At 33.8% G+C, this 24,686-nt stretch overlaps 1 long non-coding RNA gene across 2 annotated transcripts in view; it reads right to left on the bottom strand.

Annotated features, from left to right (window-relative positions):
- Positions 1-24,686, bottom strand: part of LOC119472733 — a 165,069-nt gene that overhangs the window by 113,738 nt on the left and 26,645 nt on the right. For both annotated transcript variants that reach the window (XR_005201922.1, XR_005201923.1), the window contains exon 2: positions 4,335-4,424. This is a non-coding gene — a long non-coding RNA (uncharacterized LOC119472733). The remainder of the gene's footprint in view (positions 1-4,334; positions 4,425-24,686) is intronic.

The raw sequence follows: 24,686 nt of genomic DNA, 5'->3' as shown, positions 1-24,686 counted from the left end.
AGATACATCACTAGAAAATAAAAAGAAGAATCAATTTATTTATGTACTTCAAGTCATTTGGGAGGTATTTCAAATGCTGATTTTGTCTTCCATGTAATAATATAAGAGATAGTCTTCTCTCACTTTAAAATTTTGAGAAATAATGAGCTCTTCACAGTTTTTTTAAGCAGTTTTGAAATTATTATACCTAAGTATTTTAGTAGATATTTGATAATTGTTTAAGATGTTAATTATCTTTCTAATGGTTAACTGGCCCAATTTAATAGTCTATCCCCTAGGATGAATAATCCATGTTCTAGAAAAATATAACCAAACTCTTAGCACCTGTATTTGGGTTCCCAATAGGCATCTCAAAATTAACAAGTTCAAAACAGAAATCTTGACTCACCATCAACCCCAGATCTACCCCACTCTAAAACAGCTTCTGCTTTTAGATGTCCTCACTCACACTTGATAGTACCTTGATGGTCACCCCAAAATATAAAAGCCAAAATTAATTAATCTCTTTAATAATATCCCACGTCAAATCAACCTGAATAATCTAGGGGTTATACTTTTCACATACTTCTCAAATCACACCATTTCCATAAACACAGACCATCTTGATCACTATCATCTTCTCTCACCTGAGATACTACAATATAGCCGCCTAACCAGTTGCCCAGTTTCCATCATCGGATTTCACATGACTCAATTTCCACATGCTGGTCAGGGTAAACTTTCAAAAATGTAAATCAAGCCATGTCACTTCTTGGATTAAATCTTTCCAATTGCTTCTCATTGCAGAAACTATTGAAAAGCACTCAAGAAATACCATTAAGTACTTCAAAGTAGCAGATAACAACAACAAAAATCTAACCTCGTTGTCTAAGCCTACAATCTACTGTTTGATTTAGTCTCTGCCTACTTAACCATTCACTACACTTCAACTAAACAGACTTTCTTTGCCAAGTTCATTTTCTCAGATAGAAATTTTCATATTTTTCTTAAATTCTACATATTCCTTGCCTTAGTTATTCAAAAGCCTGACCCTTTGTAATAATTAAGGCCTCAGCTCACATGTCACCTTCTGAAAGACACCTTGATTGGCCATCTCACTTATGGCAGGTCTCTCCTCCTTTCTACTCCAGCCACTTATGAGTCTATATGCTAGTGCTATTATTCAGAACTTATTACCATACGAAAGTATTTTATTTATTTATTTGGGTATGGGTTTATATCTGCTCTTTCTATTCTAAAGTAATACCCATGAAATAAATTATTTTTATTTACTTCTCTTAGCTGGACACATAGTAAGCCCTCAATTAATACCATTAAAGACTTTAAAATAGAAGATGACAAAAATTTAAAAAATGTGAATAATAAGGGAAAATGTTCCAATGTTAATAAATATATTTAACTATTCTAATTGAAATAGAGAAAAGAGTAAGACTATTATTTTAAAATTCTGAAACTGTTGAAGAAATCAGTGTTTTACAAATTGATTTAGTATTCTTATTTTTCTTTTTAAAATCTTTTTTTGTTACACATTGAGACATACCACAGAATCTAACTGCTAATAACAAACATATGACATTAAGCAATAATAATGTAACTATTATTTGGTATATGAAATAAGAAATATAAGCAATATAATACTCCTTAATAAAATTTTAACTCCCATAAACTTTTAAAGATCAAAACAAACATGCAGTTGGCTGATTAATTTGAACAGTAAAGACTAATCCCAGAATTAATATATTAATAATAATCTTTGTCTTTCATGAAGGTTACACAATTCCCTTCAAGTCAATATAAAAATTTTTGAAGTTTTGCAGCTCAAGAAAAATTAGAGAGAGGCTTAAAAACTGTTCAAGTAAGTTATAAATAGCAAAGTTACACTCTACTCTTAGAAATTGTATCAGTGTAAAATGAACATGATTATAATTTGATTTGTGCAGTCTTGTATCTGTGATTGCTCTAAATATTGCTTATTAATTCTAAGAAATATTAAATATGCTAAAGCAAAGTTGTTTAATATCCCTTGTGATTTCCATGAGAAATAAATGTCTTTTTCATTTGGCTAGTCAGGTGGGAAAATATGAACACAAAGTCAATACTAATTTACATAATATACTGTGCTGTTTCCAAAGGCTCAAGAATATGCATTTTTCCACATAGTAATAATCCCTTCCACTTTATAGTATGAAAATCACATCACATATATTACCTCATTTGTACCACATCACAATCATACGAGTTAAGCAGAGCAGTGTACTCTTTCATTCCTTCAAACGTGAAAAAAATAAAGCTGGGGATCAAAAAGTTACATAGTATAATTTTTCCAAATTGCAGAGCTAGATAATGAACAAACCTACTATAGCCCAGTGTTTAAATTTTTATCCCAGCATTCTTTTCATTGTATCATCCACCTCTGTTAATTTCTTGACAGGTAGCACAGGAATCATTAAGGAACAGTGCCTTGAGCTACGGCTGCCACAGAAGCATCATGGCATCCATGATTCCCTGCAACAGCAGATCCGGTTCTGATTCCAAGAAGGAAGTGACTCTTTTAAACACAAGGGGCTGAAAACTCCTCAGGCATCATCAAAGTGAAAAAGAGAATGCTAATTCTACGAAGAGAAAGCAGCTGCCAGTAGACACAGAACTCTCAGAATAGAAGGGCAAAGAGCAGCTGGAATCCACTCCCAGACAGCAGTTTCCACAACATATTGAAGTGAAGCACAGCTTTCTATAGACATCAATTGATAAAGATTCAGTACTTAAAGATTACACATTGAAGGAAAAGAAAAAAAATACACACACACAGGAAAAGACTGAGAGCCTCGTGTTACAAGGCGTAAAGCTTGCTCAAGCAGATTTGGGAAAGACAAACTTGAAATAGAAAGATCAGAATCCAAATTGGACCATGTCACATTGCTAAATGAGTATCACAAGTCTGTGAGGAGACTTTGGAAAGGGATATCGGAACCAACATTATAATTATTTGACTATACTGTAAATTATATATAATCTTTCTTTAATTTATGGTCTCAATTACTCTAAACACATAAATCTACTATCTTCTGCTATATTCATTAAATTATATTGTAATGAACCTTCTCTGGATATGTTTTTATAAAGATACCTAGACAACACAGATCCTATTAGAGTAAAAATTCTGAAACCCAATTTGATAAATTAGTTAGTTAACCCACCTTATAGCATTCTGAATAAGATTTATTTCTGTTTGTTCTAGGCTGCTTATGTCCCTTCACTAATGATCATCTCATCCCTCAAGGCCAGGATTATATATGACTGCATCCCTCCAAGCTCCCAAACTGCTTCCTTCCCTATTGCCCTAGGCCTAGGTGTGATAATAATTTGGCTGCTGCAAAGGCCTAGATTATTGAAATATCCTTTGTGGTCACTAGACACCTACACCTTGATAATTAGTACCTCTGTAAATAAATCATCCTAGAATTAACCTGTTTCAAGTGCCATCTGTTTCCTGTTGGGATTTTAACAGATACAGCCCCACAGGATACCCACAGAGTACAATACTTTTTGTTACCTAGTCCTCATCAAATCCATAACAGTTATGAACTAATATTTCCTGTTTTATATTAATAAAGCTCAGACTTACAGAGTTTAAACAATTAATATACTGTCATACATATAGTAAGAGGTAATGCCCAGAATTTTGATGTAGTCTGAGCCAAAACCACTGATATGTTTACTGATATATATGCCTTATTTTTACAAAGATTTTTATAAAATTACAGATATTTGAGTGAAAAAGATTGTAGAGTGATATGGTTTGACTGTGTCTCCAACCAAATCTCATCTTGAATCGTAGCTCCCATAATTCCCATGTGTTCTGGAAGGAACCTGGTGGGAGGTAACTGGATCTTGGGGGCTGGTCTTTCCCATGCCATTTTCATGATACTGAATAAATTTTACAAGATCTGATGGTTTTATAAAGGGGAGTTCCCCTGTACATGCTCTCTTGCCTGCCACCACATAAGATGTGCTGTGCCTTTGCTTCTCCTTTACCTTGACCATGATTGTGAGGCCTCCCCAGCTATGTGGAACTGCTAGTCCATTAAACAACTTTCTTTTCTAAATTACCCAGTCTTGGGCAGGTCTTTGTTAGCAGTCTGAGACCGAACTAATACATAGAAATAAGCGATCTTGACTCCCTTATAAATAAATGAAGGAAGAACACTAGGAAATGAAGTAACTTGCTCAAATTTGCAAATATATTGACTGCCAACTAAGCATCCCTCACACTTTAATTAAAAACGTATATAGGATTCAATGACCTAGTTACACAGAGAGGTGAATTGACTTACCAAAGTGACATTCTAAAAGGTAAAGACCACAATTCTTTTCATTTCCAAGCATCTGTTGTAAGAATTGTAGGGCAGTAGATGCTCATAACTCTGCATACAAAGAGAAAATAACAATTTTGTTACTTTAATGTATCCATTAATTATTTATCTGACCATATTATAGTTGTGATTTAAAATAATTAATTTGTGAAAGTAACAGTAATTTGAGGAAACATAATTGACTTTTTTTTTAGACAGAGTGTCACTCTGTCCCCAAGCTGGAGTGCAGTGGTACAATCTCGGCTGACTGCAACCTCCACCTCCCACGTCAAAACGATTCTCCTGCCTCCCCCAGTAGCTTGGACTACAGGTGCACACCACCAGGCCCAGCTAATTTTTGTACTTTTAGTAGAGACAGGGTTTCGCCATGTTGGCCAGGATGGTCTAGATCTCTCGACCTCATGATCTGCCCACCTCAGCCTCCCAAAGTGATGGAATTACAGGCATGAGCCACCATGCCTGGGCCATAAGTGACATTTTATAATACTATAATTCTTTTTGTTACCTTCACATTATGTTTAGAGAATCACTTTCTGATCAAGTGAGGAAGAATTTTGATATTTTAGGTTATTTGGAGTAAACTCAAAACTATCTTTAAAATATTAATATTCATAAAAAATTTAAAAAGGAGATCTAAAATTTGACTAACTTCATACTAAATTTGAAACTAATAAAATTAGGAAAAAACACAAGAATTTCTGATAAAACTGTTATAATTTGAAATGCCTTTTTAAGTTTTAATCAATACAATTAATCAAAAACAGGATTTATGAAGTAAAAGTTTAATTATGGCAATGTAAACAAAAATTATTTTTCTGAATAATATATTTGTACAGCTAGGAAATTCAAAGTAATCGATAGAAACACTGCTAAAATTAATAAGAAAATTCAATAAGGTGGCTGAAAACAAAATAAATATACAAAATGTTATAGCTTCTCAGAATATCATTCTTAAATAATTGGAAGTATAGTGGTTCCTCGGTAGCCATGGGGGATTGGTTCCAGAATCTTCAGATCTTGAAATCCATGGATGGTTAACTTCTTCATATAAAATGGTATACTATCTGTACATTACCTACACACCTTATCCTGTATACTTTAAATTATCTCTAGATTACTTATAATGCCTACTGAAATATAACACCATGCTCACACATACCTACATGCACATACTATATACACACACAAATATATACTAATATTCAAAGATGAGGCACTAGTAAGAAAATGAATAAGAAATATATGGGATATAAATAAAATTAGCTCATATTTCCTGAAAGCAATGAAGAAATATTTAAATAAATTAAAAGGCATGTAATATTTTTGTGTAAGAATACAATATATGATGCAAAATTCTTTTCAAACTACTTTGAGTTTGTAATACAATTTTAATTAAAACTTTAAAGAGATCGTATCTTAATTTGAACAAAAATAATTATAAAGTTTGTGAACAGACAACCAGAGATAAAACAATTTTTAGTAATTTTAGAGTAATAACAGAAGATATGTTTAAGAGATTAAAATATTTCTAAAAGGTATTATAATTCAGTGTGGAATTTCCATAAAATAGATAAATTGAATAGATAGAATGAATAGCCCCCAAATAGAAACTAGTTCATAAAAAGAAATATGTAATAAAAAATATGGAGAAAAAATGAAGGAATAAGAAGTTAATCAACCAATGTTCTTGAACAAATGGTCAGTAATAGAATAACATGAATTAAGATCCTTTATGCCATATGCCAGAGTCATTATAGATTAATTAAGTTTTTAAATATAAAGGATAAAGCCATAAAAACTAACAACGATAATAAAAATTTCTTAAGTTTAAAGTAATTGTGATAAATCATAAAGGATACAGTTTATATGCTGGGAACATAAAAAGTTAAAGCTGAATATCAAAAGTATCACAAACATTATTAAAAGATAAGCTGGAGAAGTGTTAACAATGGAAAAAGATGTAATGACTAATGCGTAGAGTTCACATGATCACTGAAGGAAAAAAACTGCTACAATAGGTAAATGAGTAAAGAATATGAGAGACAATTCATAAAAAAGGAATTTTATATAATAAATACATTAAAAAGCTGATTATCCAGAGTAATAAAATATATTTTAATTAAAATTAAATCAAATTTTCAATAAACAGATTTAGAAAAATTTTTAGAAGCTAATACTTTTACATGTTTGTGAAATGAGTAAATCTCATGCATTGATAGAAATTGTTTATGGCAAGCAATTTGAAAATATGTATTAATATACATATTTTATTCTTGGTCATCTGTCGTAACAGGGACATAATCTAAAACATAAATATTTATGCATTAAATTGTTTCATGCTACATTAGAATAAAAAAGCACACTTAAGTTACATATAATGATATGAACTATGTACAGCTCGGCAGTTCATATTCATTGATTATTTTATAAATCAAAATATCTACAACAATTTGCACTTTCCTAATGACTAATGATGGTGAGCATCATTTTATATGCATATTTTCCATTAGTATACATTGTTTGATGAAGTGTCCATTTAAACATTTTCTCATTTTTATTGAGTCACTTGTCTTTTTACTACTGAAGTTTTAATTTTGTGTGTGCATTCTAAATAATAAGCACATAGTGAGGTACCACTACACATCTTTTAGAATGGCTGTAGTAAAATGACTGACTAAACTGTTAGCGGCATGTGGAGGACCTGGAACTCACATACACTGCTGCTGGCAAAATAGTACAACTGCTTGGGAAAATAGTTTGGTACTAAAAAAAAAAAAAAAAAAAGAAAAAAAAAAAAAAAAAAAAAAAAAAAAAAAAAAAAAAAAAAAAAAAAAAAAAATTTACCAGGTATTCCAGCCATACCACCCTTAGTATTTATCCAAAAGAAACAAAAGCATATATCTGCACAAATACTTGAACAGGAATGTTCATAGAACCTTAACTTGTAATAGCCAAAAACTGGAAATAACCCAAATGTCCATCAACAGAAGAACAGACAAATTTTGATAATTCCATACAACAGAATACTACTCAACAACAAACTCTTTAGTATTTACTAATACATGCAACGAAATGGATAACTCTCAAAATAATTATGTTGAGTAAAAGAGGCTAGATATTCAATTATTAAGAAGCCATGAATATTAAACTATTCAAATGATATACAATTCTAGAAAATGTAATAAAATCTATAGTATTTAACAAGTAGATGGAACTGTGGGGTTTGGGGAGAATGTGAGAGGAGTGTGGGGAAAGGTGGAAAATAAGAATTGTAAATGGTGATGAGATCAGTTTAGGGAATGAAAGATATGTTCAGTATCTGAATTATGTTGATGGGTTCATAAGTATATAGTTAAGTGAAAATTAAGCAAATTATATTTTAAATATGTAAAGCTTACCTTATGTCATTTATACTACAATAAAGCTGTTAAATATTTTAGAATGACCACGTAAAACTTCTTATGTTTAAGTGGTTTTCTTTATTCTGTGATTATATTATACATGTGTGCAGATTCTTACCTTGTAGCACTAATGTGAAGAGTTGCCCTCAAGGGAGAGGTTTGCTGAGGGAAGTCCTAAGTGGGTCAGTAAGGCAGTGTACATTACCCCAAAATTTCCCCATAGACTATAGGCATAGGAGGGAAGACAGTGACAACAATCAGGAGGAGAAGGAAGAAATGGCATAGGTTAGCTGTAGAAAATAGGTTTGGAATGGTCCAGGGGCACATGAAGGCTGAAGTCTATAGTCCAAGGTCTCAGAAATTCTCCCAGGCAGGTCATCTTCAGTGTCTCATTTGATTTTTGAGGAGAGTCTAGCTGATTTCATTAGATCGGGTTAATACAAATGACATGTACTCTGAGCTAGGTAATGAATCAATTGATTAAATAAAGAAGATACCTCTCAATGATACACCTTCAAAGGAAGAGAAGTTCCCATATTAGACTAGGAAAAACATTGTTCCCATTATGTAAAAAGGAATTTGCTGATGAAGTTGAATTGTAGCTAGAAAGAAAGATGTGAACACTTTCTTATCCTACTGTGTATATAAAATAATTGCTCTTTGAAAAAGTAAAATCTCAATTTAATGATAATGCTTAGGGATTAAGATGTTCTTGTTAATTGAATTTTTTATTTGTACGATCATTGATGACAATCATAGAATTTCACAGCTGGAAAAAGACCTTGGAGATCATTTAGTCCAACCTCATTTTATAGATTAGGTAACAGAGGACCAAGAGGTTAAGTAAATGGCCCAAGGTGGCAGTCAATTAGTGACAGAACTGGGATTATCTAAGAAAAATTTAACTAGAACATGCTTTTTGTTTCAATCCCTGTGATTGAAAATTTTTCTGCTCAAAAGGTATTCATCTACTTAAATATTTTAATATAAAAATATAGGAACTCTGAACCAGTAAGGAGGTTGTGCCCCCAATTTGTTCTTTTATGAATTCATTTAACTAATATTTATGGAATTCCTACTATGTTCTGGGCACTGATTAAGTTCTGGGAATAAAGAAATAAAATGTACAAAGAGCTCATTGTCTAAGGCATTGGCAATAAGTAAATGTGATAAATGCTATGGTAGGAAGCATAAGGGCTCTAAAACCATAGCAAAGGGGTGTCTGCTGGGGGAAAAAAGATTGTGACACATGTTGCATTAATATAAACAACTGACTAAGGATATACACACACACATACTCACACATACACAAAGTAGAACTATAAAGAAAAGAAAAATATTATTCTCACAAAATTCAGGATAGCAGTTTATTCTAGGACAGAAGAAATGGAGGCAATTGTCAGAAGCCCATTCAATGATATTGGTAATCATCTATTTCTTGAACTGGAAGGGCATATGTATGCTTATTGTATTTTTTAGGTAGTTATATAACTTTTTGTTTACAGATTATATTACATAAAGAAAAATGCTAAGCAGCTGAGATGTAAAAAGTTAAAAGGAGAATGAGTGAAAAATTAAAGTCCCTCTCAGTGGTGAGGGGAAGAAAATAGTTTCCACAGTAGTTCTAGGGATACAGATGTAACAAAAGGAAAATTGGAGAATCATAAATAAATTGTGCTTAGGAATGGTGGTAGACGCTTCATATTTTTTCAGAAAAAAAAAAACATGAAAATGAGCTAATTTTGAGAAATATTAGGAGAAGATAAATGTATTTCAGGGAGTTCCTTTTGGATTGGATGTCCATGGTTCTGTTAGCAAAAATAAGAGGTATGCTTATTATTTGCTGAGAATAAGGTCAAGAGGTTGTAGGGTAGCCGGGAGCGGTGGCTCATGCCTATGATCCCAGCACTTTGGGAGGCCGAGGAGGGTGGATCATGAGGTCAAGAGATCGAGACCATCCTGGTCAACATGGTGAAACCCTGTCTCTACTAAAAATACAAAAAAAATTAGCTGGGCATGGTGGCGCAGGCCTGTAGTCCCACCTACTCAGGAGGCTGAGGCAGGAGAATTGCTTGATCCCAGGAGGTGGAGGTTGCGGTGAGCCGACATCGTGCCATTGCACTCCAGCCTGAGTAACAGGAGCGAAACTCCATCTCAAAAAAAAAAAAAAAAAAAAAAAAGAGGTTGTAGCATAGGGAGAGAAGAGTGAAGGGGATGGAAATGGAAACAGAAGTGTTCTTTAAAGCTAGAAGGGAATAAACAAGTGTGAAACGGTCTCTAAGTGATACAAAAATCACCCGCAAAGTCTGTCTGAAAAGTAACAATGAATTTGAAGTTGATGACCTTAGCAGTCTTGTGACTTTTGTTTTTTTTTTGTTTGTTTGTTTAGCAATGATGAGCAGGCTAGCAGCAGAAGTAGAGAGGTCAGGAAGCTTAGAATAACACAGAATGTGCTGTGGAGTTGACTGAAGGAGGAAGGAATCGTAAGGTATTGGCTTATGTCACAGAGGGGACTGGAGTGTGAGAAGTGAAGTTCTGATCAGGCAAACAAAGAGTGGAAAAGTTGAAGCCACTCAGACCTTAATCTAAACCCACCAGGGAAGAACAGGTGTAGAGATTATGTTTAGGGTACGATAGTTAGCTTTGTTGTGAGACTAACTACAAAGTGCAGTTGAAAGAGGAAGGGGTGTAGGAGGTTGTATGAGCCATGAACAATGTACAAAGAATGTGATAAACTCAATTTGGAGTCAGACAAAAGTCAAACAGGGGTTTGCAAGAGCAGGTGTTAGATCCCAGCAGGAAAGCAGGGCACAGCTATAATCTGGTTGATGGCTCAGGAAATTTCGGAAGGAAAAAAAATGGTTTCTATTCAGAAACTGGTTTGTAGGTGGAAAATAAGGGCCCAATTAGTAGATGAATGTTTAGAAGCAACACTTTTGTTCAACTAGAAAGGAGCAGAAAAGGAGACAGGCTAACATGAACTGAATTATTAATTAGCCCTTGTTGGGAACTGGATCCCCTAGAGATAATAAGTTTGACTGTGAGGTACACATTCCAGAGCCTCTGACTAGAAGAGTAGTTAAGGCTAAATGTCATCAGATTTGTGTAAGCTGTTCAGTAGTTTCTTTCCTAAGCAGGATGGTCTTAGACGTGGGGAACTGCCAAGGTGTACTGGACGGGTATCAGTTTCATTAGCTGAGTTTAGAACAGAAGAGTAAGAGAACTGAGGTAGGTGCTGTGAGAAAAGGCAGAATAGAAACTGATTAATAGAAAAGATTCAGCATCAGGTGTAGGAGGTGGTTAGAATTCGGGGACAGCAGCCCATGAGATTCTCTAGTGTGACTGATTCAGTGTGTTGGTTGTCTTCAGGTTCTCTGTTAGTTCATATCTCCAACAAGACTATACCAAATGATTTATAGTCACCTACATTTCTTCTTGCAGACAGACTTTCATATAACATTCATTAGAATGTCAGGTCATGGGTTAGTTTTTTTGAAGACTTGCGTTATTCTTAGCAAACTCAAAAGTGTTCCCCCAAAACAAGAGCACCAGTGCTGTCAAAACTTCTTTAGTATATAAAAGTGTCACAAAAGAAAAACAAAACAAAACCCACACTGGACTCCAGGAAGATTCAATCACTTTCACCTACAGGCCATACTTAACAGAAAAATGACAAGCCAGAGTCACTAACCTTGACATAGTGGAATGTGGTCAATCATTTGGGAAGGTTAAAAGACAGTGTGTAAAATTTGTGGAACATACTTGACAAGTTAAAAAAATGAAAGGAAGAGGGTTGAGTGTAGGAAAAAATATTCATATAAAATAGGTTAAAAGTTTATTTTTATTTTAAATTTTTTTCTGTATTAATATGCACTTTAAAGTTACTTTTAAACATGATGGATTTAATCGTAATGGGTTGTGTGTGGAAACTTCACTGCAATGTTCTTCACTATAAAGCATATTATAAGAGAAGCAACTATATTTGGGCACCATCTGGAGAAGGATTATTCAGGAAAATACCAATAGGATCTTAAAATGATTTCACCTAAAGGCAGTCTCACAGCATGAACCCTGAGTATAGTGTTTTAGCAAAGTTAAACACTTTTTGATATATTTGTATTTTAATGCTTTGGACAAAAACTAGAAAAATTTGCTCAGGGCTTTAAACATATTACATTAAGAATCATGGTGAGTGGCTAGGTGCCGTGGCTCACACCTGTAATCACAGCTGTTTGGGAGGCTATGACGGTGGATCACTTGAGGCCAGGAGTTTGAGACAAGCCTGGCCAAAATGGTGAGGCTCAACTAAAAATACAAAAATTAACTGGACGTGGTAGCATGCACTTGTAATCCCAACTACTTGGGAAGCTAAGGCAGGAGAATTGCTTGAACCTAGGAGGCAGAGGTTGCAGTGAGACAAAACCACGCCACTGAACTCCAGTCTGGGTGAGGGTAACAGAGAAACTCAGTCTCAAAATAAAATAAAATAAAATAAAATCCATAGTGAGAATGCTAAAATAATTCTTTATTTTATACTCTTAAATAGTAATATTTTATAATCATATCATTATTGGTTATATCCTTAATTTTAACTTCTAATTATAGGTAAAATATTTTTACATTATCTTAATTGTTAATAACATTCCCCCTGTTGATATTAACTATTAGCCACAGAAAGTTTAAAGTTAGATTTTAATTGTTTTAGGAACAAAATGTTCATGAAACCTTTTTATAACCTTATTTACCCTGAGAAATATTTTAATGTATTTTAATTTGATTTATGTTCTTGAATATAGGACATTTCCCTAAAATAATAGTGCTATTGAACATCAATCTACATATTTTTGAACTATGGCTTGGAATTAAAATACATTTTGCAAAAGCAAGCCATTGTTACTTTATTCATTGTTCATTTTATTCATTGTTCCTTTTAAAGCTAGTCTTGAATACATACATGCCAAAGGGCAGACAAATCTTATCACTATAAAGTAGGAGAGAAAGAAAAGAAAGAAAGAGGGAAGGGGAAGGGAGGGAAGGGAAAGAAAGAGCCATTCTTATTCATTTTAAATTTGGAAGAAGAAATCATGGAAATAGAAGAGAATTACATGAGTCAAGTTCCCAATAAGAAACGGACCAAATCAGGATACACTCAAATCTGGATAATTCAACAAACTACTCAAATATGAGGCAATTTACAGAGATGGGGTAAGGGAAGCACAAAGGACAGTGCAGCACCTCTGGCTTGGTAGTAACTATGGAGCTGCTGTCCCCTGATCTAAGAGAGAAGAGAGGGAGCAGTTACTGGGCCATTCCAGGGAGAGAGCCAAGATAATAAATACCAAGTTCATTCTCTTTCTGCCCTCAGATCTTCCACGGGGCTCTCCATTGGCCAGACACAAAAGCCCTATTGTTGCAGTTCAAGTTGTTACATTTTCTCAGACAAACAACAGGGTAGAGAAGGAAGATCAGAGGATCTAGAAGAGCAAATCAAAAATATATAGTTAAAAATGTTTCTCCTGAACTAATACGCGATGTGTTTAAATCATAAAATTTATCGAGTAGTATTACCAATTATAACAAACAAGTAGTTGCTAAATTATTTCTAATTTCTATGATCATTATTGACAAAGTTCACAATGTAGCTTAACACAAATCTTACCACTAAATCAAAATTAGAAGAGATATTTTCTGCGGTTTTGTTCACACACACACATACTTTTTAAAATTAATATATTCAACAGCTAGTTTCATCATTCATTTTTTTCAATCATTAACATGCACTCTGCTAGACACTAGGGATTAAAAAAGAGGTCTCTGCTCTCCAGAAATTCATGGTGTAATGAAAGAGACAAATTTAGCAAGTAATTAGAATACAATGTAAATGAAAAGTGGTTAAAGACCTCAGAACTGGGAAGCCTTCACAAAAAGCTAACTTTTGACCTGACACTAGAAGAATTACCCTAGATAAGGTAGAGAACATGTGCAAAATCAAGAAGTGAGAAGCTCCTTTGGGAAACCACAAAAAGCTAATGATATGGACAGAGTGTGAGTAAAAGTGAAAGATTCAGATGAGACAGAAAAGATGAATTGTGAACAAATTATAAAGACTTTTCAAACACAAAAATAAGTAGCTAGAATTTTGTCTTTAAGATAATAATTTTCAACCTTTTTGCCAAAATAATAATACAGAGAGCAGAGAGTGAGTTGGTACCCTCATAAGTCCATCAGTAATATATGAAGTAGTAATCTGCTCCAAACAATAAATAAATAAATGTACATTTATTGTGAAAATTAATGATAATGATAATTTTACATTATATTAATTTGTTTGTAATAATATGAAAAAGATGTTTTGAACCATTTACAAATGAGTAAAGTGAATACTAGAGCATGATCAGCGATAGTTATTTTAGAGCACTTAAAACTTTTTTACATAATCCAAGAAAGCATGCCCTTCCCAGCAAGCTTTAAAGGCAGATTTGAAAAGTCCCACAAGGCAGTGTGTGTGTGTGTGTGTGTATACACATATATATATGTATATATACATATGTATATATGTGTGTGTATATATATATGTATGTGTGCATATATATATACATATACACACACACACACACACACACACACACACAGGTAAATTTACCAGAAGGAAATACTTTGATGTTAGGGAGGCCACCCAAATATTAGTCATAATAGGGAGAGTGATAAGGAAGAAAAGATAACTGATTCAAGAAATGCAATATTTAGTGTCTGAAAACATTGGGAAAGGAAAAATAAGAACACAAAGATGATTTCAAGATTTCTCTCTTGGAAAATGGATCTCAGTGGTGATAATAGTGTTGAAAATCAAGACGAAGGGTTGGGAATGAAGGTAATGTTAACAGTTTGGGAACATATTGGGTGAGTTTTACAAGTAGGCCATACATGTAAGTAGACACTTCCAGAGAAATGATACAAAATCAGGTCTAGAATTCCAAAAATAAACGTTTAGGTGAAGGACCAAAACTTAGCCACCTTTATGATAGATGCCCCCATTTACACTTACATAATTATTATGCATTGTATATCTGTATCAAAACATGTCATGTAGCCCATAAATAGATACAACTATTATGTACCCACAAAAATTAAAAACAAAATTTAAAACAAAAATGTAGCCACATTTAAGCCAAATTTGGTTTATAGGTGTTTTTTCTTTTTAACTTGTACCGTGTTAAAATAGTTTTCTGAACAAATGCTGAAACCTTTGGAGACTAATTTCTGCTCTTCTCATAATACAAGAAGTTCAAAGAACCCTGCGCCAAAGTACCACATAACAAAAATTCCACTTGCTAAGTGAGGGCTGCCCCTTTGGAAGAGATTGGCAACCTCTTTTACTCCCCTGCTCATTAAAAGACACATAAATGATTATCTCCATCTGCCTTTCTCATTTATATTACCTGTGAGCACCTGTTGATCTTTTTATTTGCAGTCAAAACTTTTATAGTTAATGAAAGCACTTACAGAAGAGGAGAGGAGGGAAGTACAACTGAGAGAGATAAAGAAATAAGAAGAGACAAGGAGAAGAAATGGGAGGGGAGAGGGAGGAAAGGAGAAGAATGTTTGCCCTGAAAAGTATTAAAGAATTTGGAAGAGAAAGGAGTGCCAGAAAAGGATTGTAAGGATTGTCAAACAAGTAAGAAAACTGAGAGTATGCTGTCGTGAAAGCCAAAGGAGGCGAAATTTCCAATAAGACATGAAAAATCCCATGCAGTCAAAAGGTTTGGTTTAAAGAAATTTGGAATTTTGGAGATCATGTTGTTTCAATAGGGGTCAGATTGCAGGCAGTACAGTAAGAAGAATGGAAAATGAGAAAAGAGCCACAAAAGCTTAAAAAAAATTCTTGTAGTGATTTTGTCTTTTTTGAAAAGTGTAATTCAATTAACAGAATGCATTCTAAAAATGATTTTGAAAATGTTTTACATTTAAAGGTTTGTAAAACATCAGAAATCAATGTCCTAAATTATAAATTCTTACTTGACTTTAAATAAATGTTATCTTTGGAATGCACACATCAAATGAGAAAATGGATTGGTGAAAAGAAAAATGTCTCGGACTTTGTTTTAGAATGTTGCTTGAATATGAGGATAGATGAGGACTTGAAATAAACCAAATTAAGGCTGTGGTAATTTTTTGACCTGACTGATTTCTCCTTATTTAGGGGAATATTAGAAAATTTAGAGAAATACTAGTGACAGCATGTATTATGCCCAAGGTTTATATAAACTTATTATCTCACTCAATATTTAAAAAATTCATTGGTGGAACAGCAGTAAGTCCATTTATAGCCAATGACGTGTTCTGCAGCCCACCTGTATCAGTCTGCTAGGTGCATGAAAGCAAAGACATACTCAAAAGGAGTATGTGATTGAAGAGAGTTTACAGAAGGAACTGTTGCACAAAGGCTTCAACATAGTTAAGGGAAAACATAAAAGAATGGCAAAGCCCCAGCCCTGAGTATATAAGGAGAGGAAATATTTAGAAAACTCAAGTAAACATTTCACTGTTTGAAAAGGAGCAGGACGGGATCTGTGGCCTTCCAGAGACAATAACAACAGCCAACCTAAAGCCAGACACTAAGTGAGCTAGGAGAATAAGTAACTCAAATCCATTGTCTTCTTGATCTCCAATTTTTGGCCGTTGTCTCCCATATTCTGAGGCCAACCAGAAGTTGAAGGAGACCAGTGGATGTGCCCATAGAAGTTAGCTCCCCTGGCACAGAGCAAAGTAGAGAAAGAGCAGAAAAATATCTCTCTTTCAGCAAGTTTCCCAGGCCCTACAATACAGCAATTTCTTCAAGCAACAATGAGATATATCTTCTACCTCAACAGTAGTCATGCCTCATTTTCTCTCTTGCTGTTTGGAGTCTTGCACATCAGGCAGGTGCTATGGCACAGTAGTTTGTTTGTTTGTTTGTTTGTTTTCACAGTATCCAACCTCTTTTTATTTTGAAGAAACTCCCCATTGTTTATTGTCTCCGTGGGGATGTTGGGGAAAGAACTCCTGCCTGTGATTGAAGGCCAGTGCAAGCCAGAGAATAAACTTTCCTTCTTCCTGCCTTTTTACTAGTAAGGTAAATCTCCGGACCTAGGAGCACTGAGATGTGCCCCTCCCAAGACACTAAACTTGGAAGATATAAGCAAAAGTAACTAGAGTTCAGATTTATTCTAGACAGAGGAAGCTGCTCTCATTTCCTTAGCGGCAACAGTAGCAGTAGCCTGCCAGGTTATCCCTGCTAAAAACACTTGTAGTGCTTCCTGTATTTTTACTACTAGGAAGTGTTCAGCTCAATTCATTCCTCTAAACTAGCCTTCCAGCTTCTCTGCAATTACATATGTTCTGAAAATTCTCCCAATAAATGCACTTATTGGCTTCTGTTATTTATACCCAAGAGCATCGTAACACGTATGGTTCCTAGTTGCAGCTTTGAGCTGCAAGATGGATGATACCAGGTTCTCCCAAAGAGCAGGTGAAGTCCTCTGTTTGCTTCTGTCCTCTGGATCTGTCCAGGTTTTTCCTGTTCTCTTTATTCAGTCACACAGTCCCCTTACCCAATCCTCTCTTTGACCTGATTCTTCCTCTTTCTTTCTCCAGTTATTTTTATTTTATTAGCAGCATTTTAAAAGTTCAGTCCTAATCTTTGGGAAAATTGTATTAAATTAACGTAGACGGGAATAACTGATAGAAGCTTGATACAATAAACAATAGATTTTCAGAGGTCAGAAGCCAGCTGTTAATGGAGATATTTGGGGAATAGGAAGACCATCCTGGCAGTCTAAAAATCTAAAACCATGGTCTACTCTGATTACAAATCTTGATGCAAGGGAAGGCAGGAAAATAAAATGTTACATGTGTCTACTCTAAATCAACAGCAACATGCTAGCCCTTTTTTGAAAAAAAAAAAAAAATCTCCTTTTGTTCTCATAAAAAGAGAGTTTAGGCAACTTTCTCCAGTCATGGCTATTTAGTGACAAAACTGGGATTTGAACATGTAACGTCTACCGTCAGTTCCTGCGATACCACCACCCTGCCTAAACGATGACAGCTACCTCTTTACAGATCTTGACACTCATATATGAATGTGAGAAAATTAGTGGCAGGAGTCTGTTCAGTGACAAACGTACAAGAAACTGTATGGCACCTCAAATTTCAGGATGAATTTTTGACAGCACAAGAGGCACTTTATTAAGAAGTCATGAATTTGATTGGATTATGCTTAAAATGTCTACTAGAAAACGATTTCTTAACATTATCATTTTATTTTCTATGGTATTGATGAAAAGGAAGTTACATAATTTGCTCATGTGTCAGAGGTAGTATGCTTATTTACTGTTAATGACAATCAAAATATCCGACATGTAATAATGTTCTGATAATACTTTAATCAAACTGATTATACTGGAAACTTAATAAACAGTAACTAAAGAAATTTTTAATATGCTTCTGGCTGTTGAAGTACTGCCAATCTGTAAAATATTTAAATTCCAAACCACAAATGGATGTGTATTAGATTGCATAATCAAAATAGAGGAAATAAAATCACAACTTTGAGCAGACTTTTAACATTAAATTAAAGAAAAATAACTAAAAATCATAAAAATATGCTTTAATTTTGGATGTTAACTTTAGAGAATTAATATTGTTTCATGAACAAGATGAGTTTCTTTAGTGTAATTGAATTCTTTTTGGTAATCAGGTTTCATAGGTGTGACTGGAAGCAGCTGCAAAAGCAAATCAAGTGTGCTCAGAAAGAATATTAATGACATTCTGAAATTTCTTATTCCCAAGAGGAGAGTAAAACTTTAAGCTAAATACTTGAAAGAATACACATTTTACATGTTTCTTTTATTAGTTATGAGAGTTGCTTATTAATCAATGTTTAACAATGTAATTACAGCTGTTTTAGTCTCACCAGATAACACAGATTAATAAATGACCTGCAACTAGTGAAGTGTATAGAAAGGGTAATGAATTCTTTCCATCAGCACATTAATTTATTAGTAATAAACAAAGGCCATGATGAATTAGGAGAATTGTAAGGTTTCTGATTATTGAAATCAAATTTCCAGATGAAAGCATTTAATCATTCAGTTTTCCTTCATTTATTTCTCTTCATGTCTGATAATGGTTTGGGATTTGCTTTCTGGACTGCATTAAATAGTTGGTATAAAGCTCATCTCTTCTAGTATTCCCAAGTTTACATTGATCTTATTCTTATTGTTATATATTAGTTTTACCTAATACTGAAAGTAGTATAACTTTGATTTCAACTAATCAAATTATTTATGTTCAGAAGAGCTTCTTGTTCTAGCTCAGCAAAACATTACTGGATTAGTCCTCCCTTTTTTTTTTCCAAACTGGCATTAGTTATCTAGAATCCTATTTGAAAGTTTCAGCTAAATCAAAGGAAAAAGGCAAAAATGCATGCATATATTATGATAAACATCATTAAAATATGACAATGAAGGAAAATTATCAGTCATACGCACACCCAAAAGTAACATTTAAGACTCATGTTATCAACTTAAAAAATCTAGCCTTATTTTGAACTTCTTAAGCATACAGTTGTTCAAATATGAATTTTTACCTGGTAGCATATATTACAATAAATATTTCTTCAATAACTACCAATTTGGGGGAATGAAAAATTGGAGGGCAACAATTCAGATCTGAATTACTAAATTAGAAATGCAATGTTACTTTAGAAGTAAATAATTAGAAGTAAGAAAAACAAGATTTTTTAAATGTGCAAAATTTGCTTAAAATCTTTATGCATTCTGTTTAACTGTACTTTAAGGTGTGGATTCTGAAAGAAAATTATACATCCCTTTAAGAAACAGTATGGAGAGTGAGCTGGAAGTGAGAATTTTCAAATGGTAAGGATTGGAAGCAAAATAAAATTTTACACTAACTTTCTGCCCAGAATGGAAACGAGTCAAGCAAGAAAATTACTCTCTCCTGATAAAAGAGAGTAAATTATAGAATGTTTCAAACACCTGAGGGGTGACACTGCCTCCTGTCTACACCCACATGTAGTTAGAAATATCCTTTTTACTATTAGCTCTAGTCTAGCCTGATGGAACATGAAGTTTTTCCTTCATGTTAAAAAAGGCAAGTTCACAAAGGAGATCTACTTTCACATGATCAAGAAGTAACTTATTAATTTTTTTCTCCATGATAACTTAACAAAGAGGACATTAAAGCTTTTTAAGACAGAGAAAGTGTATATATAATGGCTTTTAATGCAAAATTATTCTGAATTCCTGGAAATTAAAAAAAAATAGACATATATTCATTCTGAAATGGTGCTTTTTTATTTTTTATTTTTTTTTTAAAGTAGCATACTTCTACTCTGGTGCAAATTTTTGCAAAAAAAAAAAAAAAAATTCTTCACATTTCCTGGAAGACTATGGTACACTGTGACATACTGCCTGCCCTGTTTGTAGTCTCACTTTCAGGGATGTCCATGACATTTGGATTTATCATCCTTATTATGTGCTTCATATAAGAATTATCGGCTGGGTCCAGTGAATCACACCTGTAATCCCAGCACTTTGGGAGGCTGAGGCAGGTGGATCACAAGGTCAGGAGATCAAGACCATCCTGGCCAACATGGCAAAAACCCATCTGTATTAAATTAAAAAAAAAAAAAATAGATGGGTATGGTGGTGCATGCATGTAATCCCAGCTACTAGGGAAGCTGAGGCAGTAGAATTGCTTGAACCAGGGAGTCAGAAGTTGCAGTGAACTGAGATTGCACCACTGCACTCCAGGCTGGTGACAGAGCAAGACACTGTTTAAAAAAAAAAAAAAGAGTTACTTAGTCATGTACTAAAGTCTCATTGACTATCTTATATTTTTACCCCTGTAGCTGCTGAAATAATAGTTGCCAACCTAAAGGTACAGAAGAGTGGCAAAAACGAGCCAGTCCTTCGGAGGCTCACAGAATCCATTGCCAATAGAATATCAAGCTGAAGATCAAATTCATACTGCTCTTTAACTGATAACCCAGTTGTGGTATACATAAGTAGGAGGTTTAGCTTCTTGAGGAATTTGAATATCTGAGAGGCCTACTGAACCATTAGTATCAGAATAAGAACAAAATTAAAGTTAATCAGCATTTCCTGGTGTGGAACACATTGCATTGTAACAGAATTCTTCTGGGCCAATCTAAATATGAAAGAGGGAAGGGTATTTAATAAATATTTTATAGAGAACTGAAGAGTAGTAATACCAGTAGGGATGGCAGTAAGAGTAGGTCAAATTGTCTCAAGCACAGCCATATGCAGCTGGCCATAATTGTGGACAAACTGTAAAATAAATATGAGAGATAGAGCAAACCCATATTCTGGTATATCATACAGTTTGCTTATATTTCACTCTCTTTTTTCCTTTCTTTCATCTTTCATCAAGATTTCTGGTCACTTTCAGACCTAGGAAGATCTTTTTTTCTGAAAATGTTTATATTTCACTTTAAAACATAATTTAGCAAATGAAAGGTTTAAATAGAAGGGGAATTCATTCAATCGTGCATATATTAAATGTTTCTGATCATATCGTTTCTACATTGGCACTACAACATGTATTAAGAAAGTCGATAGTGAGGCTTATGTATTTGTAGCACTCAGTTCTGATTTAATGCTTAATTATTAGAAGTAATTTATAAAATGTATATCCAGAGACTGACTAGCACTCAGTTGAAGGGATTTGGTGTATAGAACTTATCACTTTTCTTTAAATGAGGTATTTTGAAGTGTAAGATAAGAAGCAAGCTCATCTGGTTGGTTGATGATATGGTTTTTCTCTGTGTCCACACCCAGATCTTATCTTGAACTATAACTCCCATAATTCCCACATGTTGTGGGAGGGACCCAGTGGGAGATAAATAAATCATGAGATAATTTCTCCCATACTGTTCTGATGGTATTGAATAAATCTCATGATGTCTGATGGTTTGATATGGGGAAACCAACTTCATTTGGCTCTCATTCTGTCCCTTTGCCTGTTGCCATCAATGTAAGACATGACTTGCTCCTCCTTGCCTTCTTCCATGATTGTGAGGCTTCCCAGCCATGTGGAATTGTCAGTCCAATTAAACCTTTCTTTTGTAAATTTCCCAATCTCAGGTGTGTCTTTATCAGCAGTGTAACAATGGACTAATACAGTTGACAATAAGAACACCAAGGCAGAACATAAAAGAGTCTCTCTGTCTCTGTCTCTCTCTCTCTCTCTCTTTCTCTCTGCTCCTTCTTACCTCCCTCAAAGACAGAGAGTAAATACAAGAATAATGTTATCAAACACTTTCACTGTGCTATGTGACAGATGTTGTTCTAAGCACATTTGTCTCTTAATAATTACATTAGTTAGGTACAATGATTATCTCCACTTTGTGGGTACGGAAACTGAGCCACACAGTAGTGAAGTGACTTGTACAGTCACAGAGCTGGAAACGGAGGCTGAGAATAGAATCCTGACAGGTTAGCTCCTGTGATCAAAACCAAAGCTTATTTGCTTACATTATAAAATCCATCCTTGCTAGTAACCAGGTAGACGCTGAGATACATGAAGGATATTGTAGTTTTCGGAGAATTGAGGGGGCTGAAATAGAGTAGCTGAGAGGAAAAAGCAACTATTTTTAAATTATAGGCAAATTGAAGTTTGTCTGAGGAATTCTAGAGCTATCATATTAAAGCCTTCAGTCATTTCTCTAAAGATCACAGTAGAGGAATTATTAACAGAAAAAAAAGTATAGAAATTATAGTTATCAGGAAAGGAGAAATTTTGGAAAGGATAAAAGGAAAATTTATAAAGCATTTATAGTGTGAGTCTTAGAGTTTCAAAATGAATTTTTAATGACATAGGAGCACACTGACTGGTGGCAATGGCCCACAGAAAGTTGGGAGTTATTGATCCATTCTAAGGGAGCTGGCAGGAGCTAGCAAGAATTTAAGAAGAAAATGTGTCAGCAGTATCAAAAGGGGCCATGGAGTAAATACAAAAACACATAGAAAATCCAGTTTAATTCTAGAGAGGCTGAATTCTAGATAACCATGGTAGAAACAATAATGACAATGTTATTTAAACTATTCAAAACAGGAACACATTTCAATATAATTTATGAATGTGTCATAACGCAGAATGAACACTGTGAGCCAATTTAGCTTAAAAGAATAGATACCAAAATGTAATAAAATAGTGGAGATAGTCATTGTACCTAGCTCCTAGAATTTTTAAGAGACAAACATGCCTAGAACAACATCTGTTAAATAGCACAATGAAAGTGTTTGATAATGTTATTTTTGTATTTACCCTTGTCTTTGGAGGAAGAAAAGAAGAAGAAGGAGGGAAGGGACCATGCTCCTGTATTCTGCTTTGGGGACCACAATAGATTGAGAGTAAGCAAATGAAAATATATATATATATATATTCCACGTAAATAGATACTTACAGAAAGTTGGGGGTGCTATACTAATACTAGACAAAATAGACTTTAAGTTCAAAATTTGTTACAATGATAAAGGTTAACACACACGCATACACACACACGCGCACACACACACACACACACACACACACACAGTGTTTAAAAAGACATTTCATCTAGAAACTATAACATTTATAAACATATAGTTACCAAACAAAAGAAAACCCAAAATATATGAACCAAACATTGACAGAATTGAAGGGAGGTACAAACAGTTCTATAATAATATTTGGAGACATCAATACCCCACTGTCAACAATGGATAGAAGATCTGGACAGAAAATCAATAAGGAAATAGATGATTTGAATAACACTTTAAACCAACTAAATCTAACAAATATGTATAGAACACTCCACCCAAGAACAATGGAACATACATTATTCTCAAGTGCACATGGAACATTCCCTAGGATAGATCATATGTTAGGCCAAAAAATAAATCTCAGTAAGTTTTAAAAGATATCAAAGTATATTCTCCAACAATAAGAGAATGAAGCTAGAAATCAATAACAGAAGGAAAACTAGAAAATACACAAATATACAGAAATCAATCAACATACAATACACTTAACCAGTTAGTCAAAGAAAACAGCACAAGGGCAATTAGAAGAAAGATTTCAAATCGTGTCTTAAAATTACACTTTAAGAAACCAGAAAAAGAACACTCAACTAAAATCAAAGTTAGCAGAAAGAAGGAAATGGTAAAGACTAGAGAAGAGATAACTAAAATAGAGCTAGGAAAACAGTAAAGATAATGAAGGAACAAAAAAATAATTATTTCTAAAGATACACAAAAATTGAAAAATCTTAATTAGATTGAGTAGGAAAAAAATGAAGACACAAATAACTGAAACCAGAACGGCAAATTACTACTAACTTTACAGAAATAAAAATAAGTATAAGAGAATAATATAAAAAACTGTACACCAACTAATTAGATAACCTAATGAAATGTAAAAATTCCAAGAAACAAACAACTAAAACTGACTACTTAAGGAGAAATAGAAAATCTGAACACATGTATAATAAATGGAAATTAAGTTACAATCAAAAACCTCCCAACAGAGAAAAGCCAGGACCATTGCTTTACTGGTGAATCCTACCAAATATTTAAAAAAGATTAACATGAGTCTTCAAACTTGTCCAAAACTGAAAGAAAAGGAAACTCTTCCTAACTCATGTTATGTTACCAGCATTACCCAGATACTAAAGCCAGACAAAGTCATTATATAAGACAGGAAAACTACAGATGTATATCTCTGATAAATATTGATGTAAATATCCTTAACAATATTCTAACAAACAGAAGTCAGCAGCATAATAAAAGAACCACATGTGGCTGGGTGCAGTGGCTCATGTCTGTAATCCCAGCACTTTGGGAGGCCAAGG

The sequence above is a fragment of the Cebus imitator genome, unplaced genomic scaffold (genome assembly GCF_001604975.1).
Source record: "Cebus imitator isolate Cc_AM_T3 unplaced genomic scaffold, Cebus_imitator-1.0 Scaffold116, whole genome shotgun sequence".
Taxonomy (NCBI): domain Eukaryota; kingdom Metazoa; phylum Chordata; class Mammalia; order Primates; family Cebidae; genus Cebus; species Cebus imitator.
This window is presented reverse-complemented; position numbering and strand designations above follow the sequence as displayed.